The sequence below is a fragment of the Coptis chinensis genome, chromosome 4, assembly GCF_015680905.1.
Source record: "Coptis chinensis isolate HL-2020 chromosome 4, ASM1568090v1, whole genome shotgun sequence".
NCBI classification, from domain to species: Eukaryota; Viridiplantae; Streptophyta; class Magnoliopsida; order Ranunculales; family Ranunculaceae; genus Coptis; species Coptis chinensis.
Genome location: NC_141459.1, coordinates 42,683,118 through 42,709,427, shown reverse-complemented (window position 1 = coordinate 42,709,427; position 26,310 = coordinate 42,683,118). Strand labels below are relative to the sequence as shown.

The 26,310-nt window shown below is 36.6% G+C and overlaps 1 long non-coding RNA gene and 1 other non-coding gene across 2 annotated transcripts; both read right to left on the bottom strand.

The window, feature by feature from the left end:
- Positions 1 to 18,405: 18,405 nt before the first annotated feature.
- LOC147503565 (uncharacterized) lies at positions 18,406 to 18,905 on the bottom strand. The gene is made up of 2 exons (XR_015220212.1): positions 18,785 to 18,905; positions 18,406 to 18,694 (listed from the first exon to the last, which is right to left on the bottom strand). It is a non-coding gene; the product is annotated as an uncharacterized LOC147503565 (long non-coding RNA).
- A 4,302-nt stretch (positions 18,906 to 23,207) lies between these two features.
- On the bottom strand, positions 23,208 to 23,311 carry LOC147503564 (small nucleolar RNA R71). The gene has a single exon (XR_015194124.1). It is a non-coding gene; the product is annotated as a small nucleolar RNA R71 (small nucleolar RNA).
- Positions 23,312 to 26,310: the final 2,999 nt, after the last annotated feature.

Here is a 26,310-nt window from a genome sequence, read left to right as displayed (position 1 = left end):
GCGCTCCAGCTTCATTAACATCACTTGTTGCTTCAAAGGTTATGTTTGTTGGTTTAGGATTTAGGATTGCTTGCCCTGGGAACACACCTTTCTGGGTTTTGTCTTGGGCTAGCAAGTTTAGAGATTGTTACATAAAAAGATTTAAGTTTGCTTTTGCATTACTGATAGCATTATCTCGATTGGTTTATCTGCTTGGACACTAGTTGGTGGTGTAACTGGAACTAGGTCTCTTTGATTGTTGATTGGTGTATTTTGGAAGTTCTAGTTAAATGGGATGGAACCACTGCTTTGTTTTGATTGTTATAGGTACATTGTCCTTGTCTGAATGTATTTCGTGGTTTGATATGGTTAGTGAAACTTGGAGGTGGTTAGGTTTGTGGATTATTAGTCCATGCGAAGTTAGTGTGTTGCCTCCATGATGCATTTGGTATATTAAAAGCACAAACTTCTTCTGGTGGAAGTGATGATATGTTGGTGAGCAAGGGACAATTGGTATCTATATGATTTAAGCTGAGACAGAAACTGCATGGTGAGGTATTTATGTTCAATTAAAGTTTGGTCTTTTTGTTTGGTTTTGAGGGCATCTATCTTTCTTGTGAGGGATTCAATTAAAGTTTTGATTTCCGAATCGGATTTCACCTCAAAAATACCACTAGCCTTAGCAGTACTAGGTTGGGTTGTTTTAGAATTGTTTACCTTACCCCAATAGGTACTCTTTTCAGCTTGGTTTTCAAGAAAGGTTAAAGTTTTGGTTGCACCTCTATCCAAAAAATCACCATTACTCATGATGTCGAGGGTTATTTTGTGTTCTTAGAGAAGACCTTTGAATAAATATTGGACAAGAGTGGATTTTTCTAGTGTATGGTGAGGACATGGATGGAGTAGGTCAGATAATCTATCACATGCTTTGGAGAATGTCTCACTCGGACTCTGTCTAAAAAATTGTATCTTACTTCTTATCTCTTTTGTTTTCTTCAGTGGAAAATACTTCTTCATGAAGGAGAACACAACCTTTTCCCATGTATTGAAAGAATCAGGCTTCTGAGAAAGAAGCCATGCGTGACTTTTACCAGCTAAAGTGAAAGAAAACACTCGTAGCTTCACTTGATCGTCGGTGACGCCCAGATGGTGGAAAGTATTGCATACTTCATGTATCTGGAGTAGATGTTCGTACGATAACTCGTGTTCAAACTCATGAAAAATAGGTAGAAGATTGAACACGTTTGGTGAAATGTAAAAAATGCTCGTGAGCAGTGTTAGTCGTAAACAAGATGGAGGTCCATATTGTAACGGTGTGTAGAAGTTGGAGAGAGGCTCTTCAGCTTGCAGGACTTCTTCAACCATCTTAGAAGGTGGAGGATGAAAAATTGGAGATTGTGTAGGACAACGTGCTCTCTTACGTGAGTAAGTTTTTAGCTCGCTAAACCTTCACTACAAGAAAATTGAGGTTTGGCCACAGGTACAACCTAGGTTTAGCCACAGTCATTAGCTGTTGCCAGGGTCCAACGGCCCACAGCCGTGGCCAAGTTTTTAAGTGACGGTCGGATATTGTTTGTGTAGTTTGGGTTTACTTCGCATTTTGGCCACGGTTGTGTCCATAGTTTCATCCACCGTTAGATTAGACTTGGCTTTTGATGTTCAGTTAAGATCTAATGAAAACCCTCATGAAAATAAGGAGGAGCCGCGAAACAACTACCAAAAATTGAAGAAGAAGACTCTAGTCGTTCTCCAGGTTTGTTTCCTTTCTTTCTCTCATTTATAAACATGAGCTTCTCTTCTCTCCTCTAATAGATCTTCCCTTCTCTCACAAATATGCTATTGAAGTTCTATTCTCAGGTACAAGTTGTTTATAAACAAGTTCTATTGAAGTTGCAGAGGTTAGATTCTATTCTCAGGTACAAGGAGATGCTTGGTAGAGGTTCTGATAAGTAATTTCACTTTATCTTCAAGGGTATCTTGGGTATGTAATGTACTCTTTTAGTTTTAGGTCTTTTTCTCTGGAATTTTTTGGGGTTTATGTTGTAGATCTACTACTGTTAATGGACATCACTGTTCATATGTCCTATTTGATATTTAATAAAAAAGTATTGTTTGTTTAGCTATTAGTATCTTGCAGATGAAAGAGAGAAGAGAAACTCTCAAACTAGAAACTGATATTGTAGTGGTGTCACTTGTCAGTATGCATCAATGTGATTGGTTTTCTGGCTGTGTAGTTAGATTATGTCAGAGTGAGTGAGGTGGTCATTAATGACGAAAGTGCCCAGATATATTATTATGGTCAAGTTGATGGGCATTTAAGGCATATCAAATTTTAGTAATGTTTGATAACATCTTTTTTTGTTTGATAACACCTTGTTTGGACTTTGGACAAAGAGTAGTGGGCGAAGATTCTAGCTTGCCCAGTGTTGCACTTGCACATGTGGTTGAATGCTTTGGGTGTAAATGGAGTTTTCAATGTCATGTGCTGTGTATGGACTATGGACCTTTAAAATACACTCTATTGGGTGTATTTTTTGGTGACTAATTGTTTCGGTCCATGTCTTGTTAACATATTCAACTTTGTTCTTCAATAGTAAACCGATTGCTAAAATGCGTTCCTAGATTCCCTCTTCGTGTGTAGTATCGAGTATGGTTCAATAAATTAAATCAAGCTGATTATATTTTCTGAGCCATTTATTCTTATTTATTCATGCAGTGAAACAATTCACTTGATCATTTGCTCATATACTTTACAAAACCTATGAATTCTAGTGATTAATCTTAAGATTTAAGGGACTCTGCATTGAAGAGAGTTGATTTGTTCTAGCAATGATCAGTTGCCTATGCAGCAAGTAGATTAACATGTTAGTTCTGGGGTTGCTTTAGGTACTCTAGAGTTCTAGCTAGTTAATGGTGGGAATTGGGAATTGTTGTTGATTCTCATTGGAAACATTTGTTCCGTTTCAGTTTATCTAACAGTTTAAATGTTCAATGGTTTGTAACATAAAACCATTGGACTAATAGAGAAATGCGAATGTACTGTTTGTAATGCTATAAAAGTTTGAGATGTTTTATTGACGATGTATGCTCATTTCTGAACCGGCCGGCCAAAAGCAAAAGGAAGAAAAGAAAAGGCTGTCCAAATGTGTAGGCATTTAAATGTGATTCTTAATTTCTTATGCCCCATTCCAATTCATTATGTTGTCTTGACTTTGATATGCCGTATGCCATTGGAGTTCCAAAAAACAGGGTAGGTATCTAGTCGCTGCACAAATACACATGATAGGACTCGGGAGAGCTTGGTAGCTTACTTTGGGGTGAAGATTACTTTATTTTCTAATTAATGGCATGTTGGTGCCTAAAGTGCATTAGTTAGGGTTAAACCAATACTTTTTCTAACTGCGATAGCTTTTATCGTGTTTTTATAGACTTCGGACTAAACTTTATAAAAAAAAAGACTTCAGACTAGATGAATTATATATCAATAGAACTTATGTTGTTTATAAACAAGTTGTTTATGTTGTTATATGCTATTCATTTGATGAAATAAGTGCCATGAATACTATATGCTGTTATGTTTGTTTCTTATGCCACCCAACATTGTTATCAATAGAACCTTGCTTGTTCGAATGTTCATGAGAGATTTCAAACCGAATCCCATTCTAAAGTAACGGGCACTTTAATGAGCTTCATATTATCTCTCGCGTCCCCGCAAGTCTTGTGTTGTTATGGACGATGAGTGATCAATATTCTACCGATTTCATTAAATCTCAATTTTGAGGAGGTATGTTTCTACCATTTGTTTTACATATTTTTTTTAACATTTTTTGAGATACGATGCAGTAACTTACCTGTTTTAGTGAATATCAAAATAGATATAACTAGGATCCAAAATGCGTGCACAATCACCATCACCAGTAACCTGCAACCTCCACCCTACTCACCATTGCTACTGTCTGCTTTTCCATCAACATTTTTTATACCCTTACCCCACCACTTTTCTTCTTCTAAATCGTCTTTGGAGCATTCGAAGTCGATTTTGGCTTCTTCATCTTCGTGGAGAAACTTTCAGAATCTTGGTTATCCTCTCTCCACGTTTTCTTTTATCGTCCTTTTTCTTTTTCTCCATAGTTATATGATGGATCGATGGTCTTATTTATAAACTTTTGTGCAATTTCTTAGCTAACAAACAACAAGCCTACTATGCTGTTTGTTGGTGTTTAGTAGCGAGATAGTATTGAATGTAATTTGATTGGTTGGAATGGTCTTTATTATAAAGCTTGATAAACTCTTAGTACATAGTTATCTTTAGGATAATAATGAATTGTCTTCTCTAGGTAAAAAAAATATGTTCTATGTTGGATATAATCTTTTAGACAATATGTGGAGAGTATGTTGCTACTTCTTACAATTAGTCAATTGTTTGAGTGTAAGTTGGTTCATTTCGTTTAGGTTTGCTTGCTACTTTTCTGATCGATGTTTGAAGGACTTTAAGGGGCTTTCAAAAATGCAACGAGACTTGAAGAACGTAAAAGAACAAGCTAGTGATGGTCTACCTGTGGGTCCTTTCCTTGGGAAATGTTGCACATTAGACCGGGGACAGAATACACATTTCTTACATGCACAAGTGCTTTCATAATCTTTTGGTCTTAACGTGAACAAATTCTCAATTTTCATTTCCAAGTTAGAAGTACTAACATAAAAAATTATTTGATTTGAGGAAATGTGTCTGCGTGAATCTCAATAAAGAAATAATAATGTGGAAATGTGGTGTACTCGTGTTGTTTTCTCCTGATTTCTATTGAAGATGATAACTTGAACTTTTATACTAAGATACCGGTGAATTGTGTTATTGGTTAAAAAAGCATTCTAGTGTTGTTTGGTCTGTTTTTTGTTGGAAATTATCTTTTGAAAAGATGTTTGGAGACTATGGTATTACCACTGTACATATCACCAGTTACTCGTTGTTGTGTAAGTTGGTCGAATTCATTTGTTTGAGGTTTGCTTATTACTTTTATGATTGCCATTTAAAGGACTTTGAGGATGTTTTCAAAAATGCAACGAGACTTGAAGAAAGGAAAAGAACTACCTAGTGATGATGGTCTACCTGTTGGTCCGATACTAAGGAAATGTTGCACATCATACCAGGTATCAACTACACTTTTCTTACATGTACAACGTGGATAGATAATAGTTTGGTCTTGATTTGAACTTATTCTCTGCTTTCATTTAAACTGGTTAGAAGTACTTACATTAAAAATATTATGTGATTGGTGAAAGAGAATAGAACTTTGGATATAGAAGTACTGACATTAATAATATTATGTGATTGGGAAGATGGTGATTTAGGCCCCATTTATGGTTTCCAATGGAGACACTTTGGTGCCAGGTGAGCAACCCGAGTCTTTTGTATGTTTTCACTTTCCTATTTGCATGGATCCTCATAAGGAGTTGCTTTTACAGGTATACTAACATGCATGCTGATTACACTGGCGAAGGATTTGATCGGTTCTTTGAATGTGATTGAGAAGGTAAAGAATAAGCCCGACAACCGGGCGGATTATTCTCATGCCTTGAATCCTGCTGATCTCAAATTGGTGGCCCTTCCACCTTGCCACATGTTTGCACAGGTTATCCCTACTGGACTTGGTCATTTTTTCTAGGCTATTACATTGATGTAAATTTTTACTTATTGTTTCCTTTATTCTCTCGTCTTTTGGCAGTTTTATGTGGCCAATGGAGAGCTATAATGTCAAATGTCTTAGAGATCTGCAGACCTGGGTCTTGGTGTGCCTTTCAACATTGCATCTTATGTTCTTCTCACATGCATGATTGCTCGTGTTTGTGGTATGTGTTGTTCATCTTTAAAACCTGAATTTATTTTGTCAGCAATTTTAAGCTTATTGCATATTCCTGATCGGTGCGATAACTAATGATGTATCACAGTATCAAGAATTATTTATGGGAGTCCCCAAATAATCGACTTTAGAATAGCTAGGCATGGCCTCTTTTACAATGATGATATTGCATATGTAATGTTGTGTACTCTTTGCACTTTCCTAATAATCACACATCTAAAGGCAGGCTTGGTAGTTTTGGTAGAGAACAAGTTAACGAAAAGGAGAGAAGAAAGACATAGGGGTTGAAGAGATCCTTTTCTCCTTTCCCAGTTTTACTTTTGTCGAGTACACTTTTGATTGGTTTAGTAATGTGATAATTTTCATTAGTTACTTCTATAATTAGCTTTGTTTTCCTTCACACCCCGATGTTGTTCCTGGTGATTTTATCCGACGCTCATGTCTATAAAACTCATGTGAGGCATGTACAGGAGCAGCTTCAGAGGCTCTAAACAATTCCCAGTGAGCAGAGGCTGGTGCTGATATTTATTAGTGTTTTGTACTATTAATTTTTCTATTTGATGATGACTGAATCTTAAATATCGACTTAATTTTTCTGTGAAGATGTGTGTAGTTCAAGTTCTAATGATTGATTTTATATGGTTTTAGCTATATCTTCAATGCCTGTCCTACTGTCTAACATGATGAGGTACAAGCAAGCTTAACCGAATATCGCGGACTTTGATCCAAAGAAGTTGAGGTGTTTGTTTAGATGGCTAGGAATTATATAGTCTATCGAGCCAGTTTGCTATGTGTCGGTGATGTTTTCATTTTTTTTTGGGGAGTCCTAATAATATTTCAAATTTCTTAAAGAGTACTATATTTTTTTCTCTATGTTAGTTTGGATTTCAAATGGAATCTATGATGTAAAAACGTTCATGTCAAGTACACATTGTGTATGAAATGTTAAATGGTGAAGAATTATGATTTTTGTGGTTTTGAATGGAATTATATATCTTTGTATGAATTACACGTGTTGTATAAAGGCGCTGGAATCATATTTTTTTTACCTAATTCAAAACATTTGCCACGGCTTAGAACCGTGGCTAAATTATTGATCTAGTTCAAGAAAAACAATCCCCACGGTTCATCTAAGCATTGGCCACGATTAACAACTGTGGCAAAAGGGATATCTGCCACGGCCTATGGAACGGTCCAAAACCATGGGCAAAAACCAAGCTTTGGCCACAGCCAATAGCCATGGCAAAAGGTTAGCCACAGGTACATTGGCAACGGTCGTGCAATGGCCATAAACCGTGGCAAAAGGGCTTTAGCCACGGTCTATGTCCGTGACAAATGCTCAGTATTCTTGTAGTGTTTGTAGTGCCTGAACGTAGTATCATGCACTTTAGCAAAACTAGCAAAACTACCTAAAAATGCGCAAACGATGCAGTGGATGCTCAAATAATCAAAATTCATTTTCAAATTGAAGTTTTGAAAATGTTTGCTTGGTTTATAGATTACTATGTCCTGTTCAAATGAATAATTGGGCGCGAAACTAGGATAGATCTACTAAATGATTCAAAAGAGTAAGCAATCATTTCACCAAGTGGTGTGTGAAGCTTTAATATTGTAGTTAGTATACTTCAAAAGAGTTTAGATTAAGAGTTGAGGTTCATCCTAAATTGTTTAGAGTTTGAGTGAGGGAGATATGAAGAAGAAAGGCAGACTCATGAATATTATAATGGTTCTAAGAAGCTAATGAACTTGGAAGCTTTGATTGTTTAATTTAAATGATTTGAAAACATGAAAGGAAGATTGATTAAAACATTGAAATGAAAGCAACAAACAACATTGAAGATAAAAACAAATAACAAATAACAAGTTTGATTGAAATAAAATAAAACAACAAGAAATTAAATACATGAATTGAAAAACAAGACAAGAAAATAAACAAACCAAATGGTTTGGATCCTAAGACAATGGATGAGTTCTCTCTCCCTTGCTTTGTGTTTATATACCCCTCCTTTTGCCATTTACAGATTTTCCCTCATCCATTATAAACTAGACACCTCACCCCTTTCACTTTTGCTTTTGCTTTTGCTTTTGCTTTTTGGTGCCTTCTTGACCAAGATAGGTTTAGGGATAATTATTCATAATTTGAAATAAAGGCATCCATCTTTGGTCTTCTGAATTGAGGACTTTGACTGTTGACTTTGACCGTTGACTTTAACCAGATGACTTTGACTATTTTAGCACTTTTCCATAGCAGCTACTGGTCTTCATAATAAGCAGGATTAATGCTCCTTTTGGTGTTAAGATGTAGCTTTTATGATAAATGGTATGAAATACTCATTAACCTGAAAAAGGCAGTAAAAACTATAAGTTATCTTTTTGTTAAGCGTAAGAGGGACTATAATGCAGCAATATACGGGTAATAAAATGCACATTTGGGAGCTGATCACCACCCCCAAATAGCATCTTGCTTGTCCTCAAGCAAGGATGAGAAAAAAAAACTAAGATCACAAATGAATGATTTATTATACGTTATACTAATCTCATTTCGCAGAGTACGATTGCATTGACCATATGCAACAAGGTCTTAAACCGCTAGGAATTCCCTAGTGGTCGAGCTTTAAGCCACGTGAGAGTTTTCCAGTGAAGGTACTCACAAACTTCTTCTATTTAGTACAAAGGGTCTTGTTTCCTTATTTATTATCAGAAGTTTATACATCTCATTAGCGGTGAATAAGGACAAGCTCCTTTGAACTCAGAATAACATATGTACATTAATTTAAGTATCTAAAGATAATTGTACAAAACATGAGCAATGAAATACAAAAGCAGAGTTGTTTTCAAGGCTTTTGGAGAGCTTTCTTAAGGTCGATTCTCATACAGGTATGTTACAATCACAACTCTCTGATAGATTCACTCAAGATTCGTTCTCTCATGTGCAGCGGGCACTTATATTCCTCATATACTCAAATGACGTCCAAGGAAATCGGTGTCGATTGATCACGTTTGCCACTTACTAACACACCATCCTATTCCTAATCAAGCTAGAGGTTTTTTATTAGGAGTTACGGGGCTAGGGTGATGGTTTAGAAAGAAAAAGGAAGGGAAAAACAAAATTTGATATGTTAAGAAACTGGGTCTTCAAGATACTTATAACAGAGAGGAACCTCATTTTGCTCTTTTGCTTCCGAATTGTGATACATTCTTTTAGCCCTTTGGCTTTATGACTCCATATGATTTTGAATTTTGGGAGTTATAACTTTGCTTTTGATTCTTTTTGTTTTTGATATCGTCTCCTTTTTATTTTGAACTTTTAGGAGATTCTATTTTTGACTCCTTTGGATTTTTGGAGTTTTGGTTTTTTATGGATCTTTCTTTTCTTTTCTTCTCTTTCTTTTCTTTTTCTTTTTGAAGCAAATAATTGTTCTGTTTTTGTACAAGATCTTCTCTTCTCTTTTTCTGATAACCATCCAGTTCTCAACTCATCAGCTGCGTAAGCTTTTTATTGTGTGTTGTGATGGGTTATGAATTATTGGTGAAGAATAAAAAAAGCTTTTAGAAAGGGTGAAGGCTCAAGAGGGGTAACTAGAGGAAAACTATCTTTTTGGGTTTTTAACATTTATTTAGCTATATCGATCCAAAAATGGCCTAAATTCCCTTATAGGATATGGCGTGGTGATCAAGCAAGTGGACGTGTGGTCTTTCTATCCGAACATCTTTTGTGTCGTCACTCAATAATCATTCAGATAAGGCTTTTGGCTTGATTCTTACAGGATATGGAACTTAATTGTTCTAACATTGGCTTCGGAAACTCACTGCTATATACAAACAAATGCTGATGCATGTCATTCATGAAAATATGCAAAAACTATTGTACGTATATTAGTTCAAGTACGAAGAACAAGTTATTACTCTATTGCTATAATGAGACTTCTAAACTTTGTATTCATCATAGAAAAATGAAATAAGACTTTTTAATACTAAACAAAAAAATATTTTTGGTCTTTTTCGAAAAAAAATTTAGAAATGAAAAAATATACTACATAGAAAATGCCTAGTTTTTGCAAAATGTTACTACACCAACTCTATGATAGAACTATGTTTGTCCTCAAAGTATGAAGAGATAAGGAAATAGATTATCATAGAACCATGAGAAAAACGATGACACACCTATATTCTGGTCTTCATGATATGATGAAAATATGTCACCCCCAAATAAGTTTAGGGCGTGGGTTGTTTGATATAGAACGAGAATACATGGTTTATTATAATAGGGATATTTATTCTAATATAAAATCTTTTTGGGTTTTTGTATTTTTGAAAATATATAAAATGCAGAAAATCTAACATGCATTCATGAATATTATTACACTAACAAGTGAAGAAATAAAAAGTGTAAATTGTAAAGTATGTAAACAACTATCTATACATACACATATGAAATGTGTGTGTGTTTTTTTTTTTAGAATAATTGTTTTTCTCAATCTAAAGGTATCTCTAACCATATAGAGGTTTTGACAAGAAGATAAAATTATACGTGGATCCAATATCATTTTGGTTACTCTCGGGGGGTATAATTTCCATTTTTATATCCTCTAGTTTTGAAAACTATGGAGAGATATTTTAAGAAACTCGTACTCAAAAGTTGTGATTCTTAACGCTAAATTTTTAAAGCAAACCAAAACAAGTGATCTTTGGCAACTTTCGTGTATGTTCTTTATTGAACCCAATCTAATCAGACTGTGGCTTCAGTTATTTGTGTTGGAGATTTACTGCGCAAGTCATAATGGAAAGGTTTAGCTGGTTGGACACTAGCGGGTGGTGGAACTAGGTCTCTTTGGTGGATTTTGGTAGTTCTGGTTAAAATGGGATGGAACCAATGCTCTATTCTGATAGTTGTAGGTATCTTGTCCTTGTCTGAATGTATTTGATGGTTGACGAACCCTGGAGGTGGTTAGGTTTGTGGCTTTGGGTGTTGCCTCCTTGGTGCATTTGGTATATTGAAAGCACAAACTTCTTGATGGTATGTTGGTGCGCAAGGGACAATTGGTATCTATGTGGGTTAAGCTGAGACAAAAAGTACATGGTGATATGGGCAACCCTTAGTAACACATAACTGATCCTCAAACCGCCCTTAAAAGAATGGAGATTGTGTACTTCTAAGGGTTGGTCTATGTGGAAATCATTGCCCGTTTTGTTTTTATTTTTGAAAAATCACATGACTATTGATGTATCGAGAACCTTCTATTTTGAGAACGGAGAAAAACAACTATTTTGAAAAAGAAATGTAAAATAAAGAAATGAAAATTGTATACTTGCTCCATAGGATCACACTTACTCAAACAACGAGTAAAAAGTGTTTTATAAAGAATACGCAAGATATACGTAGACTAAGGTTCCGGCACTTATAACCACACACTCTAAGTGGAGTGGTCCGGTTACCTTAAGGATGCACTCCCATGGAATGCATCGAGAAAACACGACGTGTCTTTTATAGTCAAGACTATATGTGGGGTCGTTATAAGTCAGATTCCCCAAGACTATATGCATATAATGGATGATATATTATTAGCTATATACTAATAATCTAAATAGTTAGAGATCTTTATAGAAAAACATGTAAAAGCATACACCCCCAAACAAAATAAAATGATGCATTTGGAGTGTAAGATGCAGAATGATAAGAGAAAGTTTATGCAACCCATCATGGAACTTATGCAATAACCCGTCATGTTTGAATTGCCCAAAAGAGTGTGAGGTTGGTAGTGGATGTTCTTCAGGAAGCTCAGATGAAGCGGAATATGACATACTAGGCTTTTGAACCACTTGAATGATGGGTTATTCATCGCATGCTTTCAAAAACTCCAAGAACTCTTCATCTAGCTTGGGTGAATCTACAAAATCGGGGTCAGTGTCGGCATCTTTAAGAAAATCATCAATTTCGTCCATTGTTAAGTCCACAGCGACCAAGCTAGATTGGGATCCACATAACACCGTAGATTTTGTTTCCTCTTTTTCTGGCACTTCAATCAAAGCGGGGTTCTCATCAACTAGAATGATAAGCTCATGAGTATGTATGTTGGTCAAAGTCTCTTTATTAGGAAGGTTTAGAAAATTATGAAGGATCTCAAAGGCAATTGTCTTAAGTGCGAATTTGAGGTTTCTTTGAAATGGTTTAGTGGTGCAGTCCTCAGAAATGGGTGGATTTTTAATGAATGGAGGTTGGATTTCAAGAGGCGTTAAATTAGGATGGTGATGGTTGGGTGGTGGTTCTTCACATGATCTCGAGGACTCAGAGAATTGTTCATCTAGTTTTGGCGTTTCCACAAGATTGTGGTTCATATCTGTAATAGTAAGGATGTCACAAATTTGTTCCATCAATAAGTCTTTAAAGGCCAAACTAAATTGAAATCCTCTTTCCACCATAGTCCTCTTTTCCAAGCACTTCATTTTCTTTATCATCTTTGCCTAGATCTTCATAAATTTTCTCAATGCCCTTTTCCAAATGTGTCGAGTCCAGTACATACTATTGAGTTTCTTATGTCGGAGTTTTCTCATTTATGGGTGATGATACGTTAAGGCATGTGAGGGAAACTGTGACTTTAGGCAGATAGTTATCGTTATAAGATCTGGAATTCACACGATAGTCAGTTGGATGATGATGGGATTTTAATTGGTCATTAATACCAGGATAGGCTTCAGCAATGGGCGTTGTTATAGTAACACCTTGTTTCTCTTGTTGGATAGGTTCTAGACTAGGTGGAAAGATATTAGTCTCAGATGTGTACTCTTTTGAATTAGATTGGAGAAAACATAAGGTAGTTGATATTTGTTGAGTTAGTATTGTTTGCTTGGCCATTTCCTGGTAGAGTTAGTCTGTAATGGATGGTACGGTGGAGTGGAATATGAATTTGATATGGATGGTGATGTGAATGGTAATGGGTTTTGGGTGAAACCGCACTCTGACTGACCATATGGATATATGAATGGTGGTTGACTATTTGTGGTGGAACTCCATGAATTGTCGGCATGACTAGACAATTCCTGAGTGTATGGGGTGCTAGGGAAGTTTGAAAATTAAGGTCCGTAATCATAAGGATTTCTCATAGTAGACTCGAATTCGGTATATGATACCAGTGATAAGGACTACCACAAAAAAAAAAAAAGGTTCTGGGTTTGCATTGTAATTCCATGATGGTTGTGATGCATATTGATAAGACATGAATACTCAATCAATGATGATGCACAAATAATAGAAATTCTTTTTTTTTTTTTTTTTTTTTTTTGGATTTTTGAAAATATTTGCATTGGTCTATAATTTTACTATGCCCTATTCAAGGGAACAGTTGGGCATGAGACTAGGATGGCTCTACTACACGTCTCAGAAGAGTAGGCAGTCACTTCACCAAGTGGTGTGCTACCAAGAATCTCACTCATGATGAATCTGGGGGAGGGGAGTGAGGAAGGTAGTTGGTCCACCGGAATCTGGTAACTGATTACTCTAAATCCTCGTGGCTATATTTTTGTCATTTTCTGGAGGAGCGTGACTACTTGGGCTCTAGTTGATTGATTTTAATTCATTTTTTTGGTCTAGGGCTTCAAGAATCAAGCAACGTCCAATTTACCTATATTGGGTAATGACTTCCCAATGGTTGTTTATGTGGCTCGGGTTTAGCCATATGCGTGAATATAAATTGCAGTGTTGAAAGTAAATTTCAAACAATCATGTAAGCATGCTTGAACACACAAGTATCCTCTTACTTAGGCTTTGAAGAGTTTTAAAATTTATCTCTCAAGTCGTGCTTACATGCTGATTGAGGAGAAGGAGACGTCGGTTAGCGCGTGATCTGATAATCAGGCTCAACCTTTCGAGCTTTACCCTGTTTTAAGTTAAATAAAGGCCTACTTAAAAAATCCACAAGTTAGGTTTTTGACAATTTATACAACTTTGCCTTCAAGGGCTCAAACTTAAAACTAAACTAAGATTATACTAATCTAATTACCTAGTTTTAGATTAATCACCTAGATTAACTAGAGTCAAATGGACTTAGAGTGTTGATTACCAAGTTGATCCATAGTGTGTGAGTTATGATCCACAACTTGTCTCACACACTTAAACTTCCCAAGGCAATTAAAACTCTAATCCCTTGGTAAGTATTAAACTTAAACCAAGTTTAACTCCTGTTCATCACAAGAAATCAATCAAAAGCCAAGTTTTTCTTTTTTTTCGTTTTTCTTTTTATCACTAACTATTACAAACAAGTTCCACTGTTTTCTTCTACTCTATTACAAAATCCGGGCTCAGAGTGCAACTGCTCGTCACAAATGAATTGTACTACAAAAAAAATCGCACACACTTTTGTTGAGGTGGATGGGATGTCGCCCTTGCCATGCCCGCGCAGTCGCTCGATGGCGCCGGTGGACAGCGGTTGTCTTTTGCCTGTTTGATCAGCTCCTCTCCACCTTTGTTGTTCCGCAACCAGATTTGTAAAAACATATCTCAGTACAAAGAAACAATAAAAATAAAATGACAAAAAATTGAAAAAAAAAAAAGAAATTGAGAGATGAGAATGATGTTCCTTTCTTAGATTCTCAACCAATCACTCTCACTCTTTAATTCCATGACGGCGCCGCCATTTGAAGCTTTAATATTGTAGTGAGTATACTTCAAAAGAGTTTAGATTAAGAGTTGAGGTTCATCGATATCATAAATTGTTTAGAGTTTGAGTGAGAGAGATATGAAGAAGAAAGGTAAACTCTTGAATATTATAATGGTTCTAAGCTAATGAACTTGAAAGCTTTGATTGTTTGATTGAAATGCCTTGAAAACATGAAAGGAAGATTGATTAAATCATTGAAATGAAAGCAACAAACAAGATTGAAGATTAAAACAAATAACAAATAACAAGTTTGATTAAAATGAAGAAAAGAAAATAATAAGTTGATTGAAATAAAATAAAACAACAAGAAATTAAAGACATGAATTGAAAAACAATACAAAAAAATAAACAAACCAAATGGTTTGGATCCTAAGATAATAGATGAGTTCTCTCTCCCTTGCTTTTTGTTTATATACCCCTACTTTTGCAATATACAGATTTGCCCTTATCCATTATAAACTAGACGCCTCACCCCTTTCACTTTTGCTTTTGCTTTTGCTTTTGCTTTTTGGTGCCTTCTTAACCAAGATAGGTTTAAGGATAAGTCTTCATAATTTGAAATAAGGACCTCCATCTTTGGTCTTCTGAATTGAGGACTTTGACTGTTGACTTTGACCATTGACTTTGATCGGTTGACTTTGACTTTTTTAGGACTTTTCCATAGCAGCTACTGGTCTTCATAATAAACGTGATTAATGCTCCTTTTGGTGTTAAGATGCAGCTTTTATGATAAGTGGTCTGAAATACTCCTTAACCTGAAAAAGACAGTAAAAGCTATAAGTTGTCTTTTCGTTAAGCGTAAGAGAGACTGTAATACTACAATATACGGGTAGTAAAACGCACATTTGGGGGCGGATCAATATGCCACAAAGAAACTCACTTACGGTGAATCTGGGGGAGGGGAGTGAGGAAGGTAGTTGGTCCACTGGAATCTGGTAATTGATTACTCGAAAGTTGAAATCGTCGTGGCTATATTTTTGTCCTTTTTTGGATGAGCGTGACTACTTTAGGCTCTAGTTTATTTATTTTAATTTGTTTGTTCGACTGGGCCTCAAGTAACAAGCGACGTCCGATTTATCTACATTAGGTATAATGACCTCTCAATTGTTGGTATTTGGCTAGGATTCATCCTTATGCATGAATTGAAATTACAGTGCGAAAATTTAACTCAAACAATCATATAAGCATGCTCATAACACTCAAGGTATCCTCTTACAAGGGCTTTGAGGATGTTTAAAGCTTACTTCTTAAGTTGTGCTTACATGCCGCTTGAGGTGAAGGCGATGTTGGTTGTTACATGATCTGAGAATCAGGCCCAACCGTTCGAGCGTTCCCTGTTTTAGGTTACAAAAAAGCCTACTTAAAAAGCCCATAGTTCGGGTTTTTAATAATTATACAACTTTGCCTTCAAGGGCCTAATAACATAAAAGTAAAACTAATACTAATATACTAAGAGCATCTCTAGGTGGTTGTAGTATTTCCTTCAAATTTGAAGGCGAAATTTGGAGAAATTGGACGCAAATTTTGACCAACTCTAGGTGGTCGCAATTATCGACCGCAAATTTGATTGTAGGGTCTACCACGTGCGCCATTGGTAATGTCGCGCGCCAGTACTACTATCACCGAGGTTGAAAAAATTGAAAAAACAAAAATCCACGCGACATTCCCAATGTAGCGCCCAAATTGAAAAAAAAAAAAAAAACCTACGCGACATTAGGAGTGGCGCAGTGACAGTACCACAAGCGCGGTGTGCTGGTCAAAGTCAAAAAAAAAGTTGGGGCGACATTTGCAATGGCACACGACATTACCACTATCGCTCCGCATCCATATCCCAAATCCCAAATTTGCGAAAAAGGATGCGGCTAGACAGGTGATGCGACCGAATTTGCTTCCACCTAGAGTTGGATTTCTGCGAAATTCCGTATTTTGGAAGCAAATTTGAAGAATTTGGGAGGTGATACTACCAGCTGGAGATGCTCTAATAGATTAACTAAAGCTAATCATAATTAGAGTGTTAATTACCAAGTTGATTCAAAGTGTGCGAGCGTATGATTCACGACTCGCCTCACACACTCGAACTTCCCTAGGCGATAAAAACTCTAATTCTTGGTAAGTTGCACAACTTCAACCAAGTGATCAACTCATCCTAATATATATAACATAACTAATATTAACTAATTGTTTTCATATTTTCATTTTTTTTTATATATATATATTTTTTTTCTTTATATTTATCAAAACAAAGTTCACTGATTTATACTACTCTATTACAAAATCCGGATCCATAGTTGAAACCACAAGATAAAGTAGATCAGGCTGTCAAAAAACTGTGTTACTATTGCTGGAGGTGGGTGGGCGGTCACGAGTTTGTCCACACGCGGTCGCCCCTACGGTTTTGGCGAAAAGCTTCCGACTTTCGTCAGCAGATCCAGCTCTTCTCCAGCTGCTCCACTATGTACCTAGATTTGAAACAAAATAGATCAGTACTGAAAATAAATGAAATAAAATGACGAGAAAAATTAAAAACAAGAAATGGAAATGGTAGAATGTTGCTACCCACTTTAGAGCTCAACCATGAATCTATTTCTTCCAATCCATGATAGCGGTGCCATTTTAAGTATGAGTATAGTGGGAGTCAAAGTTGAGGTTCACCATAGATTTTTAGAGATGGATTAATGGGAGTTTATGAATGTGAGAAGCTAGTAGTTCTTAAAGTTCATAACTTGTTTGTTTAAAAAGAATGAATGTCTTGTATTAAAAACAATGGAAATAACTTGGTTTAATGATAAAACATTGAGTAGAGATTGCAAAGAACAAGGACTTGAATGAAAACTTATATTGAAACTTGAATAACAAAATTGAATGGAAAACTTGTATTGAAGAACAAACTTATATTGAAACTTGAATTGAAAAGTTGTATTGATGAACAAAAGTAAATAAAGCAATAAGAACTTGAAAATGTAAAAGACTTGAAATTAAAATCTACACTACTACTACATGACCATAGATTAAGTCTAGGTGCTCTCTCTCTCCTCCTACTTTTTGGCTTTTATATTACACATTTTTCCAATGACTAATTTGCCCTCTGCCTCTACAATCAAGACACCTCACTATGTTGTTTTTTACTTTTATTTTATGCTTTTGCTTTTTCTCTATCTTCTTGAGCAAGCTAGGTTTTGAGCAAGTATTATTTTGTGATGAGGTCATCCATCTCCAGTCTTCTGCGTTAAGGACATGACTTTCAGTCCTCCGATTTTGAATCATTGACCTTTGACCTTTGACTTTGACTTTGACTTTTTCATCACTTTTTTATAGTAGCTTGAGTCTTCATAAGAAGCATTAATAAAACTCCTTTTGGTACTAAAATACATCTTTTACGATAAGTGGTATGGAATGGCATGTAACCTGCAAAAGATAATAAAAGCTATGAGTTGTCTGTTTATTATGCGTAAGAAGGGATGTAATGCAGTAATGTAAAAATAATAAAACGCACATTTAGGAGCTGATCAAGGGCCGGCAGTAAAATAAAATCTCGTCTGTCAACCAAATCCCACCAATTCCTCCTCTCCCGTAGCCAACCGATTTCTCCCAAGTTACTCTCTCTCTCTGCCACAACTCAATTCCTTTGTCCTTCTCTATCTTCTCCTATTCCCATCTCTTCTCCACTACACCAGATCGGTTGAAAAAAGACATGATAGATGCATTGTTTTTCTGAAAAAATGACACTTTGCTGGTGTCAGATGATGACCCGTTTTTTTTGTAGTCGTTTTTTTCCTATGACACTTCACATGTGTCGTTTATAATATTTTCAATTTTTTTTTAAAAAGGCTGAATCAGGGCCAAAAAAAGTTCCCTAGCCCAAAATCTACTGAATCATGGCCTAACAAAGCCTACTACATACAGAGAAAGCCCCGTCCAGGTCAAGTGAGCCCAATTCTTCCTTAGCCCAAAATCTCTATAGAAGCCCAAATCAAAACAAAGCTTACATACAGAGAAAGCCCAGTACATGCCCATATTCAATTGGATCAATTTCTATCCTAGCACAAAATTTGTGGAAGCCCAAACTATAACAAAGCCTACTACATACACAGACAGGCGGCATTCTGCCAATTCATCAACTAGAAAAGAATGTCCTCATCCCAGAGAAAAACATAATTGTATTCCGCCACCATATCTGGATGTAAGAAATGCTTAGCAAACCACCTGTTAATCATAAATGTCAAATTAAGCCAAAATCTAAGAATGTATATTCAAAAGAATAGAACTTCACTCAATCACGTTGGTAAAAATTACCATTTTGTTTGATTAATAGCAGATACGTGTATCGCTTGATGGTTCCATTCCAAGTCATTCCACTCGTCCACAACACCATCATAATGGAAAAACATAATAACAAAATCGCTTGAAGGAAACTGCAAAATAAAGTACGAGAGATTCATAAACCACAAAAAAGCGGAATCTGATGAAAACGAAAGGGAGTAACATGTTGGTGCATTTACCTTTTTACCATTTTGTTCACATTCTTTTTTTGCTTTATTCCAACCGCAATGGCGAATAAATTCATGAAACGCTTGGCATTTTTCTGGTTCAAACAAATAATAACAAAATTGATCTTAATTCAGAATAGTCAACAGAGTTACCAAGAAATTGAATCGCAATAACCGTGATTTTCACTATTTTATTAATTAGATGGAAATTTAACTACAGTCTACACAGGCAACATTTACGGTATTGCTAATACTTCTACTCAAATCTCAGCATGCAATCAATAGAAGAATAAAACTCATCTATTAAATGCCTACCAACAAAGATGTTATAAACCGCCAAAGAAGAAAACTTCCACTTAACTTCAGGCAGTTGCAACTTAATAAGAACTATAAACATTATTAGAAGCTTCTTTTTCTTTTCTTTTTTTTCCTAAATAAAAAACCTTGTATTCTTCAGCAAAGTTAGGTACTCCCCATCTTGTTAATTTCTGCATATTCAATCCAAACTCAGTAAATTTTAGTCACAAAAGTAGTTAATCAAAGGCAATTTTAGTGGAAGGGCTTGTAAATCTAAGGTCGTGAAACCAATCATTTAGCGACCTATCAAATAGATATTTTACAGAACTGCAACCAAAGAAACCTTCTTATTAAGATGAAGCAAAAGCAGACAAGGGGCTTAATGTCAAACCATATGTGGAATATCCTCTTATGTAATTACATACCATAATGACATAGTACTTTTTCAAGGAAAAAGAATTCAACAATGGATATGAGCAGTAAGTATAGTTAAGTAGAAGTTTCATACTTGTTTGTAATCTGTCGCAACACCTACCATATGAACTGCTGTACACTCTCAAATTGCAAAATTTGTACTACAAATCGTAGATAAACTAAGCTCAGACAGTGAGCAATACAGAATCACAAACATGAGAACAACATAACTATATAACATTTGATTTACACAAAGGTGGACTGATTGCAGAGTATATTGAGACACATTAGGAATACATTAAACATTGGAAGTTGAGAACTTCCTGCACTAGCCACTCCATGCCAACACTTGTTGTATGTATTGTTCCCCACATGGAATGTGATATGCCTCCATGTTAAGATAAAATAAATAACATTATCTATTACCAAGTTTCGCGCATATGAGATCAGTAATCTTACCTTATATTTGAGCATTTAATACATTAACTACATAAAACTACTTTTAGGAAAAAACTTAAAGGCCTGAAAGGATATGTTGCTTGCAAAAAAATCTGATTACAACTGCATTCTCTTCATATGTATTAAGTCGTGGCTCGTGAGATATGAACTAAAATGTACAATTACTGCCAACTAGCAAATATTAAGTACTCGAACTAAGCTTTCTTATATAATCTATGTCTTATCATATAAAAGAATTCAAAATTCAACAGACCTTATCAATCATTACGCAAAAGGTTAAGATAAAAAAATGCAGAGCTATTAATTTCACCTGACAGAAAAATGCTTGATCCTCCAGTGGTGATGCTTGGAACCTTATCAATCCAAAGCTTTAAAAATGGTTCAATCATGTTTCTAATATAGGTCACTTCGTTGCCGACAATGTAGTTGGGTTGTAACAAAGTCCCACATACATCATTTTCCTGTGTATCCAAGAGACATGCAATTTTTAAACGATATGTAATTTTAAACGATATATCTAAACGATAACTGATAAGAGCCTAAAACTGTAGTTTTAACCCCTTAGCAGTCATACTTTTAGACCAATTAGGTGAGTAATAAGTAAGAGTTAAGACTGATTACGTGTTTTTATGTATTTCAGGCTTCAAAGTCAATTATGTGCAGGAATGTGCCACTTTGATGAGATAAAGGAGCAATGGTTGGTTACTAAGGAGTTCGGTGATTAAAGGCCAAGATTCAAGAAGACAAAGCCTTTGTAAAGCCTGGTCAAAAGATGAAAAGTCAAAGTCCACGCAGGCAGAAATAGTGCATAAAGACAGCAGAACTTCCGAAGACCATATCTTTGGACTTAGACCTTGGAATTGGGCCTACCTCATGTCAAAATGACCGGCTCGGAAAGAGCTTTCCAATGGACTAAGCCTTGACCCAATCAGAGGAGTAGAAGTGGACGAAAAGTCTGTGGAAGCCAACTACAGCTGAAGAGGCCTTTTTGGACTAAAAGAATTGGGTTTTGGGCCTGATTCTCTGGCCCAAAACATGGCTCCAAGCCCATGCACGATTTTTGGATCTGGATGTATAAAAACAAAAGCTTAGCTCTTTGTTAATGGTAGCTAGTTAGACCTAAATTAATATATAGAATTCTAGATCTAGTTTTATTAATTAATTAAGTTTTAGTTCCATTTCAATTCCTGTTTTAGATTAAATTCTTGAATCATTGTTCTTGATTGATTAGATAAATAAAATAGTTAGTTTGTCAATTTCGAATTTGGTCATTTCCATTCTAGATCTAATTTCAATTCTTGTTCTTATTTCATTCCAGCCATTAAATTAGATTCATTATTGTTTAATTAAGTAAATCTCAATTTCTTACATTATGTTTAGTTTAGATTCAATGGGAAATGTTAGTTTGATGACTCAAGGCTAAAACCTCCATTAGAGGGGTTGATGAAAACTTAGTGGTTAGTATAGAATTGGTTGTAGAATCTATTCCACTCTAGAAGGTCGTGTTTCACCATGAGAATGGGTGGGCGACCTCACATGCTAGTTAGTACTTGGTAGAAATGCCATGAACACTAGGGATTAGACTCGAAATTCTTGCCGTGAAAACGTAAGAATTGAGATACGACAATCTATACTAGGTTATTAAGTTGGAATCGAGGTGGATTTAATTCCCCTCTATTTCTTTATCTAGATTCAACAATCGTATTTCCGTAGCTTTCGTAGATTAACTTTAGTTTATATTTTATCTTGTTATTTATTATATTATTATATCTTGTTATTTAAATTAACGCGTCTTGTTAGCATAACATTTCGTAAAGCTCTCATTAGACTTAAGACTGATTTCTTAGACTTAGAAAGCAATCCATGCTATGGAACTAGGAGTGGAACGAACTTCCTACTCCACTTAGTGCAATTCGCATCGAGAGTAGAAGCTTTGATAATCGAGATTAAAATATTAGTTTTAGTTTACTTACGGATTGAATTCATCGTTCATTTCGTAGGTAGACTATTCATTTTATTAATTTATCAAATGGCGCCGCTGCCATCTTAGTTGCACTTTAGCATTGTTTTCTTTGTAGAAGTAGTCATTTTTAAGTCCCATTAAACCCACCCACCCTTGGTTGTTTCATACTGTGGTTGCCCATTTCAGCTTTGACAAATTCCGCGAGAAAATACATGGAACACCACGCTTCAAGGAGCGACCAGCTAAGTTACTGGAATTTCATCTACCAATCGAAGCCAGCCCATACCATAGCCAGCGACCAGCTAAAACACTGGAACTTCGACTTTACAAGCGACCAGCGCCAGACGGAGCGCCAGCGCCAGCGCTTAGCTGAAATTTCCGGATTTCCCGGGTTTGATTCGAACTTCAAGTTGTCAAGTTTTTCATTGTTCTAATCTCTTATATACACTGAACACGCTGCGTTACACAAGACGCTATTCATAAAAGCGAAGCAAGGACGCTATCGGTATTCCTTTCTTCCATACCTCGCATTTCCGGTTAGAGGTTTTCTACTAGTATATCGAAATTGTTTGGAGTGTTGCATGTTTAGTTAAGCTCAACTTAGTCTTGCATGAGATTAAGGTCCAGTCGAACAAAACAACAAACGTAATTACACGGCAACAAACAAGTCTATCTAGTACACCACCCACGACACCTCTAGCTACTATCACACACACCATACGACATAATGGTGAAGAAGAGAGACTCCTCTCTCCGACTTTTTACAAAGCCTTGGCGATAGCCCTAAATCTTGCATCGTTCTAGCGGACCCGGTTAGGGATTTTGAATCCCCCAAACATATTTAATTTGTTACCCGTTTTTTCATGGGTTAGACCATGAAAAACCTTATCGGCTACATCGTAGGATTGAACAAGTCCTTACAACATTCCATCATCCTACGGTAGGTGCGGAACAAATTAAACCGAGGGGTATTCCCTTTCACATTAACCGATAAAGGCGTCTTGGTTAACTGCCCAAGCCTAATTAAATGGACTCGTGGGCTAAACTTGTTCAAATGTTTATGGAACATTTTTACCCACCCCTAAAGACGGATGAGATGCTTTCCAAGATTCATTTTTTCCGACAGAATCCTCATGAATCATTTTCTGAGGCATGGAATCGTTTCACCGATCTCCTTATAGAGTGTCCACATCATAACTTAGCTAAAGACACGTTAGTTCATGCCTTTTTCAAAGGTCTTCTACACCACCATAAAGAAGTCCTTGACATAATGAATGGGGGTAGTTTCCTAAGTAAAAGGAGCCTCGGAGGCTTACAAATTTTTAGAAGACCAAACTAAACGGAATAATAATTGGGGGTAGGGATGATATCCCCCACTCGGCCTAGTTCTTCTTCAACGATCAAGGCCGCGGTATGTTTGAGAAGAAAACCGATCCGAACTTAAAATTTACTCGAATCTTTAACTAAAAAGTAGAGGCTATTTACGCTCAACAAATGCCTATCCCGTCATGAATGTAAACTCCAACCCATGTAATTTCTGTTTGAGTCCGAGCACCACGGCGATTATTGTCCTCTAGCTTATGAACAACAACCACGGAACAAGATAATGTTTACTCTATTAATAACTATCCTATTCCTAACGCCCTTGGAGACAACATCCCAACTTCAGTGGAGAAATAATCAACAAGTAACACCTCCGTGGTACAATAATCAAAAACGTTAGGCAAGCAAACAATTATAACCAAGCTCCACCTAGGCAAGGACAAGGTCAAGGGAATTATAATAATTATAACAACCAAAGCCTTGACCACGACAAGGTCAAGCACAAGGTCGAATAATTATAATAATTATAATACCAATAAAGGTATCGTTCGGTTAATAATAATAACTATCACAACCCCACCCATAAATAATCAACGAGATAGTTCGATCGCACCACCCGTGACTACTACACCTACACAACCGGATCGTGACGGCCTTTATACAAGTTACCCAACAACTTTTCCGGACAATGACTCAATCAAACCAACAGATTTTACAATCCATAAATCGGGGCATACAACGGTTAGCCCAAGCGAAAGCCCAACCAAAGGCATGTTTCGGGACAAGCGATACCAAACCCCCTAAACAAAGAACCACGACCTTTGAGGTAAAAACGGTAATTCTAGTACGAAACTACAATGCGTAGGTGACCTAAATGCCATCACCACTCTCCGTTACGGAAGAGTGGTTGATAACAAAGTAACTACACGCCTATAGTTACCACATCGATTACTCACTACACCGGATATCGAACTAGACACCGCAATAGAAATCGAGGAGCCTACCACGGTAGAGGTACCCGGTTAAATCACAACCAAAGAAACCGAAAGCCAAGGTTACACGACAAAGTAGAGCCATATCGCGAAATATAGAAGCGAAACCACCGTTCCCTCAAAAATTAGCCATGCTAACCGGGGATACAAACTTTGAGGAAATTAGGAACGTTTTCAAGAATCTAACGATAAACCTTCCTTTTCTCGAAGCTATTAAAAGCTACCTAACCACGCTAAGTTTCTTAAAGAGTTGTGCACTACTAGGCGCGTAAGACCAACATACCTAAAGACGCCTTTTAACTGAGCAGTTCCCAACTTTATCCGAAAATAATGGAATTGTTAAGTACAAGGACCCCGTAGATCCTCTTGTAAAATGCACCTTAGGAGATTCCCACCGCGACGACCGCCTTATTAGACACGGGGCGAGTGTTAACTTACTCCCGTATTACTTGTATAAACAAATAGGTCTACGAGAAATGCAACCTACAAAAATAACGCGTTGCAATTAAGCGGACGAGTCAATTAAGTTTCCTAAAGGTGTAGTGGAAAACGCGTGCTTGTTAAGGTTCGAGGATTTCTACTATCCTGGCTGATTTTGTTATCCTCGATACGAAGTCGCTAATGACTCTGTACCGATCATCTTAGGGCGCCCGCTTCTTGCAACAACGCCAATGCGCTTTATAAATTGTCGCGATGGAAAGATGTCCTTATCTTTTGGCCATCTTTACGTCGAGGTAAATGTTTTAAAATGATGAAACAATTACGGATTCGATGCGTAGATGGGGAGGTTAGCATGATCGAGAGTTTAGCTCAAGATTATTTTAACAACACGTTTCACGAAAACGATATGTACAAATTCCTTTCTTTTGGAACTTCAGATTTTGTAAATGACTCATACTTAGAGGAAGTCAACACCATCCCGGAGTCCACACCAATTAATAGACCCGTCGGTTTGCTCTATATCGCGATTCACGAAGACTTGCTACCTAAGCAAGTCTTCATTCACGCAAAGATAAGGACACTTATGAAACATCAACGGACATTCCATCCACACGAGTGCTTACACCTCTTTCCCCGGAGTTAAAATATATTCAACTTGATCCGGATGGTAGTCACCCGATAATTATATCTTCTCTGTTAACTAAGGATGAAGAGACATGTTTAATAAGGGTGATTAGGGAACATCGGTCTGCGATTGGTTGGTCCCTAGCCGACATTAAGGGAATTGACCCTAATGTTTGCACTCATCGTATCCATTTGGAGGATAACGAAGACTTCTCGCGAACCTCTCGCCGCTTGAACCCTGCCATGAAAAGAGGTGGTTAGGGAAGAAGTCTTGCGATTACTTTCGATCGCGGGTATTATATACCCAATCTCCGATAGCGAATGGGTCAGTCCCATTCATGTAGTTCCTAAGAAATCGGGAGTTACCATGATGCGTAACGGGAAGGGTGACTATGTTGTCACTCGAGGTCCTATGAAATGGAGAATCTGTATTGATTCTGAGGCGTTTAAATGCTATGACACGAAAGGATCACTTTCCGCTTACCATTTATAGATCGGATGCTTGAGCGTCTAGGTGGTCATGCCTTTTATTGTTTTCTCGGATGGCTACTCGCGGCTATTTTCAGATTATTATTGATATTGATGACCAAGAAAAAGACAACCTTCACATGTCCCTTCGGAACATATGCCTATAAAAGCGAATGCCTTTTGGCCTTTGTAATGCCCCCAGTACCTTCCAAATGATGTATGCTTCATATATTTAGTGACATGGTAGAGCTTTATGGAAGTGTTCATGGATGATTTTTCTATCTATGGAGACTCCTTTACAGAATGCTTGTCTAACCTGTCTAAGGTCTTGACCGCGGTGTGAAGAAAAGA